General features: G+C 40.1%; 1 long non-coding RNA gene across 1 annotated transcript in view; it reads right to left on the bottom strand.

Moving 5' to 3' along the window:
* The window catches only part of LOC133218086 (uncharacterized), an 82,171-nt gene extending 78,619 nt beyond the window's left edge, over positions 1-3,552 (bottom strand). The window contains exon 1 of the long non-coding RNA XR_009727047.1: positions 3,471-3,552. This is a non-coding gene — a long non-coding RNA (uncharacterized LOC133218086). The remainder of the gene's footprint in view (positions 1-3,470) is intronic.
* Between the last annotated feature and the right edge of the window lie 18,235 nt (positions 3,553-21,787).

Here is a 21,787-nt window from a genome sequence, read left to right as displayed (position 1 = left end):
ACAAATCTTGTAACTAAGCTATTAGAAGGTGTCTTGTGTCTTGAGCATGATTTAAAACAAGAGGGAAATCCAGCCTGAGGTCAGATTGAAAGTATTAGAACTAGGCAGACTTAGAAAATGGAAAGACTTTTATGTGTGATAGACTCCCATCCCCTATAATTCACTACAGATTGGGAAAATGATTCCTTCAGATCTGCTGCTGACAGCTTAATATTCCCAATGATAATGTTGTCAGGTGATAACACAGAGCCAGTCTATTCACTTTGATCTGAAAGGAAAGTTTGCATTGACTGCAGCTTTTGGAGGGAGGTTCTGCTTGGGAAAAAAATCTCAGCTAAGCTGAAATATCACCTGAAGAGCAGTTAGTTGCAGTCAAGCTAGAAGTGCATCAACTTCCAAAAGGTCCAAGTTGTCTTCCCTTAGCAAATCCTGAACAGTGACCAAAACTCTCTCTCCAAAAGTATTACCAAGGCAGCCAAAGGCACACAAGAACAATCCTAAAGAACCTCATACCCAGCTTTCAAAGTGAGTGTTACTGTCAAATATATTCTCTCAAATTTCAGGAACATGTATGTATGGCTTCTAGAAACGCTTGGTTTAAACGTCTCTCCACATCTTTCCTTAGCTAACCACAAGACCAACAAAATTCCTCTAGGTTTCTATATCCATACAGCTAAATATGCTTTCAATTATATTCCTGGCATGGTTAAAGAAGAATTTTGATAGTCTAAGGCCTTTATGTCAGGATAGTAAAACCATGTCTTTTAGAATGATATTGATACTGTTCTGTTACTGTCTGATGCAGTAATTACAATAGTGAAAGACTGGATTGTCCCTGTGGGTACTTAAAGAGAAGGGGGAAAGCAGCATTCCCCACCATACATAGAGATTAAGGACAATTTTTCCCTGTCCATAGGCAAATAGTACAAAAGGAGACAAAGAAAAGTGATGCAGGGGCACATTTCAACCTTTGGAAAAGGTAGGAGCACAAATGGGGGGAAACCTGCAGCACGGTTGGTAGGAAAGAAATAGGATTTGAAAAATAACCTAACTGTTATGGAGATTACATTAGAACTCAGGGAATGATTTGAAAATTGCTTTCAGGTATTATGTTTACTAAAATTGCTTTCCTGCCTTGTCTGAATGGCAGAGTTATTATCACCTACCACACATAACAGATAAGCTGTAGCACTTGTAACTTGAGTATTATTCATATCATAAGGGTTTCATTAAGAGCTTCCATACGATACTCCAGTGTTTATACATGCACACACGTGCCCCCTTGGTCTGTGTGTGCATCATCAAATTACTTTCCTTTTAATTGCAAAATTAAAGCTGACTTTGTGCTTAATAATGGGATTCTGGAGCTATTGCTGCTGTGGGGATAAAGAGCAGTGTAAGGATAACTAGATCTGTAATTCAAAGTACAATTGTCAATGACTGTTAAATGCACTTAGAGTGGTCACTTAATTGAAAAAGAAACCAGAGCAAGCAGTCCCTTAAAACAATTAAATTAAGCACATCACCTAAGCATAGTAAACCATTTAATAACATAAAAGCTTGAACTTCAGCAAGGAGAAAGATGACTACAGCCAATTCAGTTACCAGGATCTGCTTTTGGCAGTGTAGCTCAGGTGATAGATTTGGGATCTATTTCTCTTTAGGTGATGAATTTGTAATTTTAACCCTAATACATCAAGTTAATGTTGCATATTGGAAATTTGGAGTTGAAAAAAAAAAACATATTCTTAAAGAACTGCAGCTTCATTTTTCCAAGCAGAAGGGGCAAACTCTTGGTGCAGAGCTCACAGTGTAATTTTCACACAGAGTACAGTGGCACCAGGACCTTCCCTTCCCTGACCCCATGAGATCCATTTCTAGGGGAGTTTTAGAATTAAACTAGAAGAGTTTTGTGTTATGTATAATGTTTTAAAGTTTCTGACTTAGACATACCTTTATGGGCAGCCGGATCTCTCTGAAAGTGCAGAACACCAACACCAAGAGCAAAAATAGTGCAAGCTGTCAACAAGTCTCTGTGGAGACCGTATTTGAACGAGGCATTCAATCTGCATCACATTGCCACCGAAACTGCCAGCCATCTCCAGCTGTTTTGCCTGGACTTTGAACTTGGTTTTATTTCTCTTGTCACCGATACAGGGGTTTTAAGTTTCGGAAACTACTATTTTTTGTCCAAGTTGACCCAACAATGGCCTAAAGGTGGTTGACTACATATTAGTATCAGCCCTTTGGGGAGTACTGTAGAAAAAGCTACAAAGATAGAGCTATCAAGTCCACATGAACTTGGCTAAAACATGTTTCTTTCGTGTAGAGATGATAAAAGGCCTGCGGAATAAGGGTAGGTCATGCATCATCAAAAAGTACACATGAAAGTTGTCCCTTGCACAGTTCTCCCCTTTGGCAGTCCATTATTTATCGTAAATACACCTTATGTCACTACCTATGTCACTACCACTAGCCTGTTTGTGTTAATAAAAAACAGACTGACAAAATACTGTTCTCATATTCAGGAAGAAAACATCCACTGGTTTCAGAGTTGTTCAAGGCTACTGCAACTCTGTGTTTGGTTTAAATACTTACATATGCACATGCTGTGCTGCTCCAGGGTTTCTACAAACTTTTTACAGGGATTTTCCCACGTGGTCTTCTCTGGTGTACCATGAACTTTTCCAAACCCACACAAAAACCCCATCTAACTCACCAGGTAAGATGGTATCTATGCCTTCCGAGCACTAGCAGCTTTCTCTGTTACAGGGTTCTAGAAGTGCAGTAAAAAAGGAATTAGACAACAAAGCACTCTAGACAGGAATAAGATTTCCTGTCTTCCCCACACCCCTTTACCATCCTTAGTTTATCTTATGGGTGCTATATTGCTAAAAAAAAATACAGAGAAGGTATATGCTCCATTTGTGCAGCTATATAACATATCTATATGTTAAATGAATAAGAAAAATGGTGGAAGATTTACTCCTTTACGTTATTCTTAACAGTATACTTAATTACCCGCTCTTATTTAGTACTGTTTATTAATTTGTTTATTCTTCTTACTTCTCTGGTTCTATTATTCACATTAGTATTACTGAGAGAGCCAGTGAGCTGCTGGTGTTACTCAACATGCTTTAAAACTGCAATACCTGTAATCCCACACTTAATAATACATACACACATGCTATTTATGCATGCCCACATCTCATGAACTTTATATTTATGCACTCTCATAGATTAAATATGAAAACATAACATACTTCTGAAGATCTTTCCAATTTCAAGCAAGCTGGACTACTTTCTAGTTCACCTGGGGAAAATTGAGAAATATGGAGAGGAAAGTTATTATTCCCAAATCAGTTTCACAACCTCTTTCATAATGTAAATCTTCGATTCCTCTTGTCGCTCTTCCATATTCTCTTCAAACTTTCAAACCTATGATTTGCTGTCTTTCCCTCAAAACTCACCCACAGGGCTTTGGGAATGTTTCTGTTCCTGGCAGGGCTGCCAATATCTGGTGGTAACTTCTGCATGGGCAGAAGCTCCCTGCAGAGAAATGGCAACGTTTCTCTTTTCCCAGAATATTTTGTACCCTTGCTGTTCCGCTCAGTGTGCGGTTCCTGGCCAGAACAGCATTTTGTCCTATGTGTCATACACTTGAGCCCTCCTGTCTTCCTGCTTATAATCATAAGACTATTGTTAACAATAACAATGTCAACAGTCTGAATTTACAAAATAAAAGGCACAGAGATTAAGTCCTTTAATTAATCCATTGGAGGAATAATCCACACCACACATTGCTACCAGAGATACTAATTTTTAGTGTAGGGAGAGGAAACATGGGACACGACCTTATTTAAATTAACTTCCAGAACATATCACATTATTAAAAACCAAGTGGCAACAAAACCCCACAGTGCTCTTCAGCAAACATATCAGGCATTCAGAAGCAGCAGCTGCTCAGAGCAACCCCAAGTCCATCTTATCAGCTGAGGTTCTGCTGCTCCATCCTGATGGAGGGAGATGGAGTGGCACAGATATGAGAGACACTCTCCCAAATGCAGAATGAGAAGGCATGTTACTGAAATGATTCAGACATTGGAGATTTCACACAGTACAATCCCCCATCTCCGAGTGGTTCCAAAGAATGTTTATCAATATGGTGATAGGCACTTTATATATATAAATATAAATATATGTATATATAAACCAAGAGCTTGGTGCTCTCTATGGCTATGGACATGGTAGCGTAATGTTGCACCAGCTGACAGTCCTGCCCAGGTGATGCTGCTCAGTGTTTCCTTAGAAAGCACAAACCAGCTTTCTCCAGAGTGGACAGAAGTCTTTATCCTGTTATTTAATGAGGGTTGAATTTGGCCTTTTTTTCACACTGCTCCATGGCTTGCTATGAGTAAGAACATTACATCTTCTTTTAAGAGTATTTAGTCACTGTTGACTTTTCCAGTATTGGTGCCAGGATTTCTCATCTTATTGGAAAAAAAAAAAACCCACAGTGAAGACCCTGGCAGTGCTATAATGGAGGCTTCATGGTTGCAGGAATCCTAAAATTATTGTGTATTCTTCTAACACGTGTGTTCAGGAGTGCTAAAACACTGACTTCACACACAAGTAGTTCAGCGTTTTACAAAGTTCCACTTCCCTGCCCTCAAGAGCTTTCTATCCTAAATGGCAAAAACAAAAGAAGTAAAAAGAACAGAGCAGAACTGAAATATATGTTTTAGAAAGGACTCTGGTCCTTTGTTTCATCGTGTTGTCAGCAATTGTAAACAACTTTTATTGTGACAGTAAATTAACCAGTATGTCTGTGAGAGTACTGAAGAACATAATCTAATTTAGCATCTACACTGTTTTACTTCCCAGTAATCAAGTCTTTCTTCTGACCTTCAGCAAAGGTTGAAAATGCCTAACAAACAACTGCTTCACAGCCTCTTACAGGAGCCAGTCCAACTTTCATTAACTCCAGTGGGAGCTGATTCAGACCCACAGTTTTATCCTGTGAAACAAACGGAATCACCTCCTGGAAAGATGGCAGCCTCCAGCTATTGATTCACAAGGCTGTTTGTAGAACTAAAGATGAATATATGTATAGTTCAAATAATACCTCAATAAGGCTGGGGAACACTTCTTACCCTGTAGCCACGGCGCATTTCTATACTGAAAATGATTTCATTTTTAGTCTGTCAATAAAGATTAACACTAGCCCTGATCCTCCAAATATTAAGAAAAACATCTTGCTTATTAAATGCATGGAAATACTTTAGACCTGGTATTTATTAATTAAAATAAGCACATTTAGGTGCGGCAGTATTAAAATAAGGGCTGTATTATTGCTACCACTGGACTGGGAATAGCAGCTCTGCTTAGAGACCAATGCCAGTAAGTTAAAAAAGTAATGATCCAAAAGTTAGGAAGACATTCCTAGGTCAGCAGTAGAAAGTACAACACCTACAAACTTCAGTTCCTGAGACAAGGAGAGAATTCAGACAGCTAAAATAGTACTGAACACCACTGAGAATGAGTAAGTATAAATGCTGCAGTGGACCAGGCAGGGGACTGGGGGTGTTTTTTGCTCTACAGCTCGGAACAGTAGGATTTGAAAGCATTTTTCCATTAAAAAAAAAACATACACAAAATGACAACAGTGAGGCCCAGCTTTCAGGTCTACGTATAAACACCAGGGCTTGGTTTTGAAACTTGCGGTCCTTAAAGCCTTATATCTTATTTTCAAACAGCATACCCCCTGCCAAGAAGTTACATTTTTTCCTCTCTTTAAATAAGCAGCTAGGGTAATGGCATGATGAACAAATTTCATTTCTTTCTGTTCAGTTTTTTCCATCTTTAATACAGCCTCCAGCAGGCCAGATGGCACCAATGCAATTGCTAGTAAGTCAATACATCTGGCTGCATTCCTGAAATGACAAATCTGATGGATAGAGCCCCAGCTCCTATACAAAGCCTCTTTTCAGAATGCTCTCCCTGGTACTTGTCTGCTTTAAGCAAAACCTAATGTGTGAAAACAAAATAAAATTGAGCTTTTTCACCACCCCGCGCTAACGTTTCATTTGCAGTGTTTTCATTAACGCTGCTCCCTCACTGCCCTGCTTCTGTACCTCAACCCCGCTCCGCCGAGCGCTCTCTTTTTGGCACAAGACGGGCTCTGTTCAAAGACCTCCCTCCTCTGGAGCTGCTAACAGTTCAAAGCAGGTTACAATAAACACTTTGGGCTTTTCTCATTAAGAGCAGCAAGATTGTTTAGGAAATTGTCCTCAAAGAGAGAACAATCTGAGGGAAGCAGGAGTGGAGCAATCGCTTCTCTTCAACCTCGATAGTCTCTCATCGGGCAAATTAGGTGGTAGAAATACATGTGACCTCTCACCATCGTCAAAGCAGCAATCTGTCAGGAAGGCACTGCACTAATACTGATGCTGCAGTGCCAGCCTTATAAGGTGTGAGGGACTCTACAGCCTTGCTCCTTGCTGGATTATTTACAAATCCACAAATCATAGAACCATAAAATAGTTAGGGTTGGAAAGGACCTTAAGATCATCCAGTTCCAAACCCCTGCCATGGGCAGGGACACCTCGCACTGAACCATATCTGGCAGTGGCTGGTCTGACCAACAGAAGGGTGTGTAGCAAAACACTACGGACAACAGCACATTAGGAGTTAAGTATCTCTTAGACAACATTAGCCTTCATGTCCTGCTATTCTTATACAACTTGGAAAATCAACTAGCACCAGATAAACTAGAGAAGCACAAAAAGGCACCACTCCACCAACGAATTTCTCTCTCGCCATATCTATTTCACAAAATAAAGCATAACATGAGGTGCTGTGCTCCTAATTTATGTTGTATTTATCACTGACAGAATCCTGATGAGAAGGAAGTTATTTCTGTGTTAACTGTCACAGTTAACTGCCACTATAAATATCAAACAACTGACAGTTTTGAGTCACAAAACCCAAGTTACTTGACCAAGAAGTCGGTCAGCCCATGAAACTTTTAAATACTAGCATTTTCCTCCTCACTAAACCTGCTGAAGATATTGAGATGGCTCAAGGAGTATACATAAAGTGATATATATACATGTACACACAAAGATATAAGGAAATCAAAATGTAAAAATCAAGCAACTAATATTTCTAAACACTGATTTCAGTAATTAGCAGCTAGTGAGAAATGTGCTATGTTCAAGTGGGCTAACGCTGAAATCATTCCATCCCAAACAGAAGTCATGCTCTTGAGTCTTAGCAACCTTATCATGAGCGTTTCTGCCTGCAACCTGAGGTGAATACAGACTCCATCCAGAAAGCTAAGAGTGCAACAGACAAAAATCTCTGATTTATTTGGTACAGTCTTTGGCCATAAGAACAACAATGACGACAGCGAAGCTTTTCCAACCTCTCTAGTACGCATCCAGGCTGTGATTCCTTCTGAACTAGATTTTCTTCTTAAAGGGGCAAAACAATTCAGGTTGAGCATTTCAGACACCTACTGCTGCTCAGTGCTCATCTCTTCAAGGGAAGGTCCTTTTTAAATACCCCTGCCCTATTCTTCTTCAAGGCTATCACGATTCATTCTGTTTTAACTATATCCTACTTGGAGAATTAATCTCCTTGCGCAGGAGTTTTTTGCATAGTTCAGTAATATCAAAGGTAAATCTATGTTTAGATTGTTTCATTGTGTTAACTTTTTTTATGAATAGTAAAATGAAAATGATTAAAGCCACAGCTAGCAGTCAGGGTTTAGGACATGTAATACAGATGCAGCATCCACCTCTCCAATTCTCTGTCCACAGGCTGGTAACGTGTATCACAGCATCCTTGGTCTCTTTCTCATATGTGACGGGGAAAGATGGGAAAAGATTTTTACTAATCTCTTACCAGATAATGTGTGTAGCCCTGGTAGTTAGATTCACATTTTTTACATTTTTCAGTGAAAATAGAATCCTTGGCCTTATCAGTAATTCATGTGCAAACAGCTTGAGCATTATTTTAAAAAGAGCAGTGCAAAAAATACTTCAAATACTTCAAATATCAGCAACCAGCAATAAGAACCATCACTTTAACATACAAGTTATAAGAATCTGTACACAAATATACACACATAGTTTTCAATACATATTTCACATCATTATTGCCAATAGTGAAGATTTTCAGAGACTCATTTGTGCATCTTTTCAGGCTCCTTCTTTTAAATCTGATCTGAAGAGATTCATGCTTAGGTAGCACCTCCATATACTTGTGCTGAGCTTTCCTAGTAAAAGAACCTATTATGATCTTCTGCTGCTTGTGATATATTTAATGTGGTGCAATCAATAAAAAGTCACGCCTGCCTTCCTCAGAACATGTGTGCCTACACAATATAGTGCTAAGCTACTATTATCTAAACATCACCAACCATTAGAGACAACTATATGACTATTTTCTAAATGTTTTAACCTAAAAGTTTAAAACTAGCTATCATAAGGAAAGTGTTTAGAAGAGGAGAATTAAGTATAGGAGAGCATCCCATCAAGTACAACAGGCTCTAGGAATGGAAGAATGAATACAGAGAGTGAAAAGACCTTATTCTCCTTGGCTTTGTGTCGTATTTCTCCCACTGTCTTTGGCTGTCATTTTGTAATCATTATCGCACCTTGCAACCTACTGTAGGTATTAGTTATTTCACCTTTAGATTCCTTTAATCTCTCCAGTTTTCATCTCTAGTGTTTTTTGAGAAGTAGACATTATATGAGGATAAATATTTCTCACTTTTCCCTTCATTCTTATCAAATGACACTTTTAAATTGCCTCATTCTTCCATGCAAATTTGCCTACCAGTGTAATCACTTCACAGAGTTAAATGATGTAATATCAGAACATTTAAAAATAGCATGAATGATCTGTAAAACTAAAAATAGAGAACGCTTTTGAAAAATCTTCCAGTTATGGAGAGCCCAAATTATTCAAATTTGGAAATATATTTTAAGCAAACCTGTGCACGTCGTACAGTCAGTAATTTTTTACCACCTTCATTTTGCCTAAGCTAGCCACATTCCATTTTGATCTTCTCAAATCCAAACTTCTCTGGCCTTGTCACCCTGCTTAGCTTACTTAGTGAAAAAGCACTGAGAAATTGCTCTGTTTTTGAATATTTATCTGTTGAGTCATATATTAAAGCTTAAAGCATAATGACTGAGAGGGACTCTCAACAGATTAAGTCACCTTTAGGGATTTGGCACAGATGAGGGAGAAAAAGATAGCAGACTAGCTGTGCTTTGAAAGAAGTTGGGGGGGAAAAATCAAAGCAAAGCAAAGCAATGCAACTACCTTGAATGTGTCAAAAGTAAGATGAACATGAAAATCCATGCTTTCTAGGCCTTTAAATCCCATTAGAGATTTTTTACTTCTTAAATCTGCCCTTAGATATTAAGGTGATAGGAGCTGTGGAAAACAGATGGTATCCAGCCCCAGGGGGTCTAATTACTAGAAAATTAGCATAGCTGAACATGACATGATCCAGGTGAGCAGATATTGTACTTTAAAGTTTGAGCATTATTCAAAATAATAAACAATATATTGAAAAAGAGTTGTTTTCTGATTAAGTAACTGGACAGAGACTCTGGAGATCATTACTGTTGTTTCCAGGTTTGATAACTGGACTTGCTTGACTTTCTTGTATGCTACTGAGAGCAGAGCAGCCCCAGCCTCAGCTGGATCCTCTAGCCCTTACAATAACATTATTGTTAATAGAAATCAGTCCCAGCTATATTAGCAATGCAAACATATCTGAACTTTGGCCAGTTGTATTAGGATTCGATGCTGGTGTGGAGAAAACCAGTAATCCCACTGTCATCTATTCCGAAGACATTTAATTAGGCAGTTCTATGTAGGTGCTGTTGCTTTATCTTATCGCAGGGAGCCACCATCATTAACAAAGGTAATGACTGTTCATCTTCCCCCACAAGATCACCCCACCAGCTCTGAAAGCTTCACCTCTCATTTCCTAGTCTGAGTTGAGCTAGGCAGCTATGAGAGGGGCTGTGTGATTTGGAAGATCACTCTGTAGAAAAACTTTGTGCTTAATAAGCAGATGCACACACGTAGCCGATGCAGTTTCTACCTGAGGTCTGATGCACAAGGTTTTATCCTATAGAAGAGATGTTTCTGAAATCACATTTTGGACCTTTGTCTGCTTGAGTTGATGTTCTTAAAGCACTGGGTCCTAGCTACTTTTATCCCTGGATTTCAGCAAATCACACATGACAGATCACCAGTTTCAACTCGCACAGGCTGACATTTGGAGGGTTTCTGAGCTCTTTGTGCAGCAAAGTGTAGCAAGTATGAGAGTGCTGTCTCTTTGGATGAAGAATAAATGTCCTGGATTCATATGTCCTCCTTAACGAAAAGTGCTTCTTGGCACCTGATACCCTGGTGTATCTGTGTAACAGATACTGTGCTATCAGTGCGGCTCAGCATAAAGGAGGCTATTGTTTGGGGTGTAAAAGTAGTTATAAATATTAAATTATTTTCAAAAAAAAGGTTCTTTAAAAATATGTAGCATATATGAACATAATAACCAAGTATGTGTCCCATTATTTTGGGTTTCATTTTAAGAGGAAACAGAAAACTGGAGATCATATTTAGACAAGAGCAACCTGTCGCCATTATAAATAAAGGTGCTTTTCAAGGTCCATTAAACACTAATCATACCTTAGATTAAGGGGAGAAGGGGGAAGCACAGGTCTAAGATTGTTTAAAGGGTATATTTCATACTATTAAGAAATTTAAGACAGAAACAGGTCAGGCTGAGTTCTGTTTAATTTAAAAGATACTCATCTCAAGCTTTAGTCAGAGGTCTCAGGATACGAGACATCTTTCTTATAACAGTGCTCAGAAGAAAGAGTAAGGAGAAAGAATTTCAGGAGAAGAAAGAGGAATGAAGTTTTGGTTTGGGACTAATTTTCTTCACTTCCCCCCAAAACACAGTTTATGAGTAAATTCTACTATTATTCCCACAAATTTACAAGTTACTAATCTAAAACCTGTATTTAAGATATATTTATCCTCCCCTGATTTATCAGTTGAGTTGTCTCAAGGTGCACTACATAACACCCTTCTGGGCAAGTTCTCCTTGTCTCCAGGTGCATTTTTCTCACACTGCTTCAGCATTTGCGTAGCTCATCCAGGCAGTGACAGCCTGCACCCCTTCATGCATACATTACTGTATCCTGCTCCCCAAGGCAAGCTCTAATATCACATACATCACTGCATTGTCAAACAGAAGCATTGCCTTCTACTGAAAACAGTGTCTCCAACTACAGTACAGAGTTTGCAGCAATACCAATTTGAAATATAGTACAGTGATGAAGTTTTTTGATCAAATTTTGTTGATGGAGATAAGCAATCAACATTTCAGCCTTAGCTTAATGGAGAGGATCTAACGATTTAGTGTGAAATACTGGCATCATTTTTGGAGGAACAGGTAAATTATCCAAGAGCTACCAGCCACCCAAGCCAACTGGCACCCTTCTCCCTTCCACCCTCAACACAAAGCAATCACTCAATCAGTCATCCCATTTGGATAACAGCGCATACCACCTCTTCTGGCAATGCATTCAATGGCTGGGTCCAAACCCCTGTCAGACCCAAAGGTCTCTCCCCACGTCCAACCCTGCCTCACCAGGCTGGGTTGCTGCAGCCCCTACCCGACTCCTCATCTTCTGCAAAGACCAAACCAGTACTGAGGCGATTCCAGATTCCTGCTCCGTTGGCTGGGTGAAATAATCTCAAAACAAGGTCAGAGAGGAAAATGTCACCTTTGAAATGGAAGGAGGTTTCTGTAGCACATTCTTGCGTAATATAAACAACAATGACACTAGAGACAGCAAAAGTTTGCAGCTGTATTATACACCCTCTTCCATCCCCCCTGCCTAGGATAAGTCATCCAAACAAGCCCTGGCAGTTCTGACTGCTCAAGAAACTTTACGGCTGAGAGCTGCTCAGATGATTTACTGCTACGTCCCCTTTTTCCCCTCGAGCTTGCACTAAACTAGAAACTCAGAATAGTTTAATGGAGGACAGCATGGTTGCCTTTTTTTTTCCTCCCTCCTTTCTCCTTCTCATGAGAAAACTTGTTTTATAGTTCTTGTGAAAGAATTTGTGATGTCTGATTACAACATGGAGCTATAAATCCAAGCCTTAAAAACAGCGTCTCTCTTTCCATTTTTTTCATGCTCAGCAATAACACACTTGTTTTAATGAGCCAACCGTCTAGGTATGAGAACACATGACTGCTGAGAGAGAGAAGATAAGACAAAACGCCCCGCTGCATCCCTGACGTTGTCGTGATGGATGCTGTTCTAGCAGAGCACGTAGCCAATGCTCAAAGCTGTTTATAAGCTTTAGGCCACTTAGCTTCTGCTTGTGAAACAGCCTGACAAATGAAGCCAAAACCAGGTCCTGATGCACTAAGGTACTTCAGAAGAGATGTAATTTCAAGTGAATTGCCTTCATTGGTCAGAGATTTAATTATGGAAATATTACAAGGCTCTTACTTAACTGTTCACTTAGGCTATGAAAATAATATAGGAAAAATAATTGTTTCTGTACTACCTTAAGTAGAAGACAACATCAAAGGAAACTCAACCACCCCTGTTAGAGGAACAAGTGTAAAGGTAAATAAAATCTAGGTAAGAAATGAAACTCACCCACCTGGTCTCACAACCCAAATCCTGCTAAACCTAAGGATAGTGTTACAGCTGCTCTTTCCAAAGCCAATCTATGCACAGTCCTTCACTTTAACAAGTCATCCCACAGCCACCATCTGTCACAATCTTCTCCTCAGGTTCTTTGCTGATAACTACCACCGGATTCCCTACCAGTGGTGACTGTACCAGTGCAATGGTCTCTTGAGGGTACGGTTGCCCAGGGAAGGAGATGCACTTAAGACATGTCACTCACCCCTCCTCAGCCTTGGATTTGTCAGGCAGGTTGGGAGAGACATAACTTTGTCTTGCCCACAGCCTGGGCTTCTCTTGCAGCAGGTCATAGAATCATTGAATCACAGAATCCCAGACTGGTTTGCGTTGGAAGGGACCTTAAAGCTCATCCAGTCCCAACCCCTGCCATGGGCAGGGACCCTTTCCAATAGAGCAGCTTGCTCCAAGCCCCTGTGCCCAACCTGGCCTTGAACACTGCCAGGGATGGGGCAGCCACAGCTTCTCTGGGCACCCTGTGCCAGCGCCTCAGCACCCTCACAGGGAAGAGCTTCTCCCTAAGAGCTCAGCTCAGTCTCCCCTCTGGCAGGTTCAAGCCATTCCCCTTGGCCTGTCCCTGCAGGCCCTTGTCCCAAGCCCCTCTCCAGCTTTCCTGCAGCCCCTTTAGGCACTGGAGCTGCTCTAAGGTCTCCCCTTCAGGAGCCTTCTCTTCTCCAGGCTGCCCCAGCCCAGCTCTCTCAGCCTGGCTCCAGAGCAGAGCTGCTCCAGCCCTCGCAGCATCTCCATGGCCTCCTCTGGCCTCGCTCCAACAGCTCCACATCCCTCTTGTGTTGAGGGCCCCAGGGCAGAGGGGGAGAATCCCCTCCCTGACCTGCTGCTCACGCTCTGGAGGTGCAGCCCAGCACACAATGGGGTTCTGGGCTTAATCACATGCTGATGCAAGGTCATGGGGAGCTTCTCATCAACCAACATCCCCAAGTCCTCCTCAGGGCTGTTCTCAGTCCAGTCTCTGCCCAGCCTGTGTTTGTGCTGGCAAGTGCTCTGACCCATGTGCAGCATCTTGCACTTGACCTTGATGAAATGCATGAGGCTTCCCTAAGCTTTTGCCCCAGAAGGGTGCTCTGAGCGCCCACTCCTTAGCACAGACCAGCCCCTTTCCCTTCTCTGGCTGCTGGGACTGCACCAGCTGAGTCCAGCTGCAAGCATGAGAGACTGTTTATTCCATCTGCGTTTTGCAGTGGCTGCAAATACAGGGCTGGTTCAACTGTCACTGACATCCCAAGGCAATACACTAACTGAAGAGTATTTGCTTAAGAGATGTGTTTGCTGTCAGTTGGATTGTTCTGAAGTGTCCCATATTTCATGGCATTCTGCCCCCCTGCCTCTTGCTAGCTACAGTAAGAATCAGAATGTCACAAAGGGTATTTAACTGCTGTTCAGACACAAGTCTACAAGCAAACACCAGCAGGTACAGACACTGCTGGTATACAGGCAAACTTCCACAGTGAGCACAAATTCACAGAGACCAACAGAAGACGGTAAGCAACAAAGGTAATGGGACCTGTATTTAAACACAACCCAGTATACAAATCATTCCTGGTTTGCTTTCCTAGGCCAATATACTTGTGTCTAGTAGTCGAAATCAGACATAGCAAGAATGAACTTGAAATGAATAAATCCCTTCCTACAAAAGAAACTGACAAGTGAATGTAAGTGCTGTAGCTGTGATGATGGAAGGACAAAAGCAAGAGGCAACCTCTACCAATTGTATGACTTAACCAATCAAGGAAATCTTTCAAACCCAGGGAAAAAAAACAAGAATACCACTTAGAAACCTTGTTTTGGAAGATTTTCTAGACACTGGTCCATGGAACTTTCAGGCAGCCCTGCACTGGAACAAAGGTTACGCTAGCTGATGGTGTCTGTGATATTGCACACATGGGTGGGCCCTGCAGCCTTCCTCTTCCTCCCTGTGACATTGCCAACTTTGTTGAATGCTTATATGTGAGAGAGATGGATTATATTTTACAGCAAATTGTTCTCCTGAAAGTGTATGACCAACAGATATAAGTCAAGAAACCAAGGTGCAAAGGCTGGTCACATCACATATTTCTAACAGCAATTTATTTTCTCTTTCTTAGCTTTTTTCCAAAGAGATGCAGCAATAGCAGAAGGAGAACAGGTCAAATGAAAACCTCATGTTTTCAAGCTTTCTGTACTAGGAGAGAAAGAAAGGAAGAAAGTGCTGCTGTACCTATAACAGGCAGGGCTGCAAAAGGAAGAAGCTGTTCAATACCTATAGATCTGCATTGGAGCATTTTTCCCACCTTCATTTCTCACTGAACAAATTACTACAATTTCAGTCCAAAATATTTCAGCCTGGCTTCTGAAAAGTGAAAAATGAAAGTTTTCCTTTACCAGTATCGGGTTTCTCTTCTCTTCTCTTCTCTTCTCTTCTCTTCTCTTCTCTTCTCTTCTCTTCTCTTCTCTTCTCTTCTCTTCTCTTCTCTTCTCTTCTCTTCTCTTCTCTTCTCTTCTCTTCCTCTTTCTCTTTCTCTCTTCCTCTTCCTCTCTTCCTCTTCCTCTTCCTCTTCTCTGTTCTTTCCCTCTCCAGAAAGGATGAAGCCATATGGGATACTAGAAATATGAGAAAGTCCAAATTTTTGTTTCTGTAAGATTTTTTAGTTAGCAAAATTTACAAATATCAAGCTGGTGTTAAAAGTGGATTGAAGAAACCTGCTTTTAATGTTTAATCTCTCATTTAGAGTCTTTTTAAAAGTCAAGTACTTTACATGTAGATGCATTTGAGTGAGATACAATCTTTCAAGTAGTATACACAAAACAATCAAACGTATTCAAAAGGATGATTTTACTCAATGAGGTTTTCATTCAGCTCTAAATAGCACAGAGGTCTTGGGGGAATAACTTGTTTATTTTTCTATTCCATGTGACAAGTGCTTGACTGTATTATGGCTTTCGCAGTTGGTACTAATGATTTATGTTTCAGACTCATACACAGTGAACAGCTTTAGAAACAATGGGGCTGACCTTTCTGGTTAAGAAGTATCAATTAAATAGTAATGCTTATTTATTTAATAGAAAAACCACCTTGCCTGAAACTTGCCATGGTTTACAGACTGCATTTGAAATAAAAACTCAGAGTTACAATTTGAATCTAAACCCAGGCCTGAGTTTTATTCAGAGAAAGCAAAAAACTCCTTAAACTGTTTGTAAGACACTTGTTAAATCAGAGATCTTGCAAGAACAGCCTTTAAACTCAGTTTTCAGAAGGCTCCAGTGATATTTGCTTGTGACTCTGAGCCAAAATAGCAAATGACTTTTGAATTTCAGAATCAAAATTGAATCCTTGTGAAATTTAAAGGAATTCTTAAATAAGGTCTTGTATCTGGTGTCTGACAATTTAATCTTAGTTTTGGGTTGTTTTTTTAAGCAGCAACAGGATACAAAAGATATGCAGGATTTTGTTTTTAATTCAGTCTTTTTTTGTCGTTTTTGATTTGATACCTTGGAACTCTAAATGCAGCAGATAAAGAAAAGCCCTATGCCAAAAGCAAGTAAGGGCTGAGGCTGCAGGTATGGAGGATCCCACAGAGCTTTGAAGATGTTCAGAGCAGAGATTTAGCATCTCGAAAAAAGAGGAGCTCTAGTAAGTAATATAGCAGGAGGCTGTTGTCCTCTCATAGATGAGCCATGAGAGGGGGTATGCATGTGTATGTGTGAGCTTGAATCCACATCCAGATCAGGCTTTTGGCTGTGGTACCATTGCCCATATGCAGGAGTGGTTAACGACACAGTGGTGCTGTGTCTGACACCTGCAAGAGCAGAATCCTTAAACAGCTTGTGTGTATCTATATATAAACACCATATACATATATGGGAGGGTAAGAGCAAAATATATATATATATATATATATGTAGGTACACATGGGATCTGGACTACCTAGGTAGCTTCCGAGGCCAACTATGTATAAAGAATAAGCCCTCTGTATGAATAGCTTTAGCATTAGCTAAAATAAAAACTAGGACTTTTAAGGAAGGTTTGGTATTAAAAAAACAAAGCAACAACAACAAAAGATGTACAAAGAATTCAGAATTAATGATCCAAGGAGTCAGGGATACTGTCACTTTGGGAAATGCTATAAGGAAAGAAGAAACATTGCAGGCTGGGAAAAACCAGCATGCCTGTTAGGAAGGGAAACCGTTAAAGTAAACAAGATTCTCTCATTACAGAAGTATTTGAACAATGGTTAGTTTCAGTTTAGCTGCTGAACTTTTAAACGACTGGGTGTACTCACACCACAAGGTGTACCAGCCTTAAAAAGCCATCCATCAAGCAAGGCGAGCTGATTGCTTTTGCATTTGCTAGTTGATCTTTTTTGACTTCAGCTGCACAGTTTCAAGTCGGGAAGCGTCAGAACTCTGGTTTTACCCTGGATCTGCAGCCTTTAAAGTTCAGTATAATTTCCTGCATCCCACCACTACCATACCCCTCACCTTTCATAACATACACTTCACTTTAACTTGCAACTGCTTAAGTACGCTGCAGCACACATTTCTGGCTCCCAAGGAAAACATTAGGGAGTGGGTGTGCTTCCTTCGGATTGTATTGTGCTTAAAGATAAGCCAAACAGAAAACAAAGAGCACATTATAAGCAACTGGAATAGCAGCTTCTGAGGTTTCCAACACTTAAAGAAGTTTGAAGTGAAGTGGATATTAATGACAAACAGATCTTTCTTGATTAATAACTGTACAACTGCTTTTCACTGGATGAATCAGGAGAGCACAGACCTTAATGATAATGCATTTGGCCACAGCTATGCTTGTGCTGTTAGGCAATGAGGTGAAAGTCAGTAGCACACGTCTACTGTAGGAAATACAAGCTAGGATACAGATATAGAGGTAAACTTACCTAGGTAAGTTGGATAACAGGTTTGTTACCTTTCGATGCATATCAGAGCTCCACAAAGCCTTCCAAGAAGCTGGTCCATTGGAGTGGAACATTAAGTAGGCGTGATGTGTTAAGCAGGATGTCCTCTAAATGGGAGCATATCATGCATTTACCCGTGTTGCATAAAGTCTTCCTTTATAAAGGAGTCTAACAAGCTTTTCTCAAAAAAAACAACAAACTCCTCTCCCACCTCTGATATTTGTATAAAGCTTCTGACCCTTGGCAAGCAGAGAATCTCAGAGTTAGAAAAAGAACTTTTCATTGTCTATCAAATTCTTTTTGGTTCATGTTGATATAAAATTGCTAAAAATCTCCATTTCCTTTCTCTAGTCTGCCAAAATAGCAATTAAATGCATAAGGTGGATGATTAAAGTCTCAAAGCAACACAAACTTTGGCATGATTTTAGCTTTAAGATAGTCTCTGCAAGTTAAACCATTTGTTTTAAAGTCCATTATCTGGAATGTACTGCCTAAGAACAGCATGTAACACACACAGAAGATTAAGAGCAATGGCTTAGAAGAGAACTGTACACCTACAAAGTCTTCTTAACCTACGAAGATTACATTCAGATCTGGCTTTGGGTTTTGTTGTGGGGTGTTTTTTTTTTTGAAGGAAAAATAAATTATCATAAAGAAGTTCTCAGAACCTTACTTTACTATGAGGATGTATAGAATAATTTGTCATCAGCTGAATAATTGCTTGCTGAGACAGCACAGAAGTTGAGGGTAGCGTGGCGCTATAGGGCTACTTGCCAAGGAATAACTACACTAGAACTCACAGAAAGGGTAGGTACATTATTTTTTCCCCAATATAGAAGTCTGGATAATGCCAATGTTGTCACTCTGAACTGCCTGCTGGCTTGTCAAGGTGGGAATACCAGAAATGGCTTCTGCAGATGTTCTGTCAAAGGCTATCCCCAAGTCAACATTAGCACTGCAAATGATGTGACATTTGTCTAGTGACAGCAACAAACCAAGCATTGAAAGATATAGAGATTTCTAGAAATACTGCAGGAATACTTCCTCTGAAGCACTCACCTAATTAGGAATATCCAGAGATTTTTAGTGTCTCTGTATCCGCATTTGAGTTAACACATTTGAGATCAGAACTCATTTATAAATGTAGATCTATGCACCTCCATCGCTCAGCAGTGGGAAAACCAGGAACATCTCTGCATGAGCCAGGTACAAGAAATCACACAGAAGTCATTAAAGTCATTCATCGAACATTGCTTTAAAAAATCACATGCATTAGAAGGCACAAAATATAAAAACCCCACAGGCATATGCTCCAGAGCAACTGGTCTGCCCTGGTTTTAAATACAATGTGGGAAAAGATGAGAAACAAAGTTAACCCACAAACTGACTCTCATATTTCTCTTATGTGCTATCTTAATCCAAACCAGCATAGAAACATAAATCTCCTGGTTTGGGTTTGATTTGATATTTTTTTTAATAACAGTTCATAAATGCAAACCATGACGAAGGACGAAGTGCGGAAGAACACAAAAGCAGTGGATAATTTGGTTACATACCTTATGAATGCTCAAAGTACATTTTATATCTTGTAATTCAGGTAATTAAGTGTCAGATAATCCACGTAGACTCTGCTTTGGCCATATTACAGGGATAATATTGTCACAAGAATGATTAAGAACAACTGGCACAGTGTAATACACAGCTCTTTTCAGACTGCCAATACCCAAAAGTGGGGAAAAGACCCAAAAATGCACATTTTAAATTAATGACATAGGAAATCTTAAATGGCATGGATTTAACTGCATTCGAAGGAACAACATTCCTTATAACCTATGTTTCAAAGTTCTGCTAGGCTGAGACAAAAACTGACTTTGAAAAGCAAGATATCACAGAGAATTCAGGAAGGAAAGTACTAGGATTAGAGGCAAACCACTTTTTCCTAATGCTACAAAAGCTGGTTTGTGTCCAAACATTTATCATGGGCGATATCGAAGAACCTTTCTTGCCAGCATACACCAATTCTCCTACAAAGTCAAAATCACTAACATGATAGATGCTGGATCTATCATTTTCAACAGAAAATCCTAAAAAAAAATACATCTATGCAAAACTCAGGATTTAAATTTGGTTGGGTTTTCAACTTCTTATAACTACGTTGTTTCTTTGACATCTGGAGATCTTACTCATTTCATCCTTTTAGATGACCTCCCATACCCTTAATTTTATAAAGTGTTTGGTATTTTTTCTTAAAGCACCAATATTTAGAGTGATTACATGAACTTCAGGTTTCATTAGAAGAAAAGGCTGCTGCTCCTTGTTGCAAAAAAGCTTTGCAAACATAAACTCTAAAGTTCTAAGCATCAGAAGCTTAGTAAGAGAGATCTGGCTGTGTATCCTGGGCTGCATCAAAAGGAGCATGACCAGCAGGTTGAGGGAGGTGATCCTGCCCCTCTACTCTGCTCTCATGAGACCTCACCTGGAGTATTGTGTGCAGTTCTGGTGTCCTCAACATAAAAAGGACATGGAACTGTTGGAACAAGTCCAGAGGAGGCCACGAGAATGATCAGGGGACTGGAGCACCTCCTGTATGAAGATAGGCTGAGAAAGTTGGAGCTGTTCAGCCTGGAGAAGCTGTGTGGAGACATAGCAGCCTTCCAGTATCTGAAGGGGGCCTATAGGGATGCTGGGGAGCAACTCTTCAGTAGGGACTGTAGTGACAGGACAAGGGGCAACGGGTTAAAACTTAAACAAGGGAAGTTTAAATTGGATATAAGGAGGAAATTCTTTCCTGTGAGGGTGGTGAGAAACTGGAATGGGTTGCCCAGGGAAATTGTGACTGCTCCATCCCTGGCAGTGCTCAAGGCCAGGTTGGACAGAGCTTTGGGTGACATGGTTTAGTGTGAGGTGTGCCTGCCCATGGCAGGGGGGTTGGAACTGGATGATCTTAAGGTCCTTTCCAACCCTAACTATTCTATGATTCTATAATCTCAGATTTTAGCTGGTCTAGCACCTGGCTAAATATTAGGGATTTGAAGGACAGACAAGATGTTTTATACATTCAGGTTTAGCAATATTCATCTGCAGACTCAATTTTTATTCTCAGAGCACAAAATATTTTAATTTTAACTTTACCACTGCAAATTTTATATCCTCATCATGCCATAATGTAGTGTCCTTGAAAAGTAAATAGTGCCCTTTCTATAAGCACTCCTACTGAAAATATATATGAATAGGAATTGAAATCATTATAAAGCAATTAAACATTTAAATGTAGTGTTCTGGGATTGTTTTGGCATTACACATGTATCAGTAAGAATTGCTCCAATTTACTGATAAATCTGGATTAGATAGAGGATGGGGAAGAAAGAGCTGGTTTGCAAACAAAAGCCAAGCAGGGCTTCACCACAGCTTGAATCTAAGAAGAATGTCCAAAACTCACCTTGAAAGACAAGGTGAGATTTGTTTGTCATAGAGAAAGCCTGAGAACTATTGTTCAGCTTGCTAAATGCAGATCATCCAACTCTCACTCTACTTCCCTTTATATTTTCATGCACCACAAGCATCAGTCTAGACCCCAGAAACACTGTTCTGAGCCTTTGCAACTGCCTTTGAAGGGATAGTTAGAGCCTTATCTACTCCAGGACATACATGGACAAGTTCCATTCATTTCTCCTAATAAACCTAATGGCAGAGATCTTTAAAGGCATGGCATACATGCACATCTTTTGTGGAGAAAAGCTTCTTTTTTCAAAACTTGCTGCCTCTTCTTCCTCTCCTCAATTATCTTCACATGGCTTTAACTTATGGTGTATGTGCTCTTTGCATGTTTACTCTGCTTAAAAGAAACAACCCAAACCCCCAAAAAGCTCCTCACCCAACAAAACCACCACTTTTATGGCCGTAAGCCAGGTCTTAAAACTAAGAATGAGACTTGTATTAAAAACAGCAGTCTGGTACCTAGATTCCTAGTTTCTGGGGTCCTATAATGCATAGTAGAGTCATAGGCTATGATACATTTGGGTCCGAACACTGTCATCTCACAGGACAAAGACTGAATACACCTTCAGTGTCGATATCGAAGTTTCATTTTACTACATATTTACTTCATGTTCT

Source organism: Neopsephotus bourkii, unplaced genomic scaffold (assembly GCF_033783945.1).
Source record: "Neopsephotus bourkii isolate Nb327-2 ecotype Australia unplaced genomic scaffold, CSIRO-AGI_Nbou_v1 NB_1189, whole genome shotgun sequence".
NCBI lineage: Eukaryota > Metazoa > Chordata > Aves > Psittaciformes > Psittacidae > Neopsephotus > Neopsephotus bourkii.
Note: the sequence above shows the minus strand (reverse complement) of the source record. Positions and strands in the feature narration are given on the sequence as shown.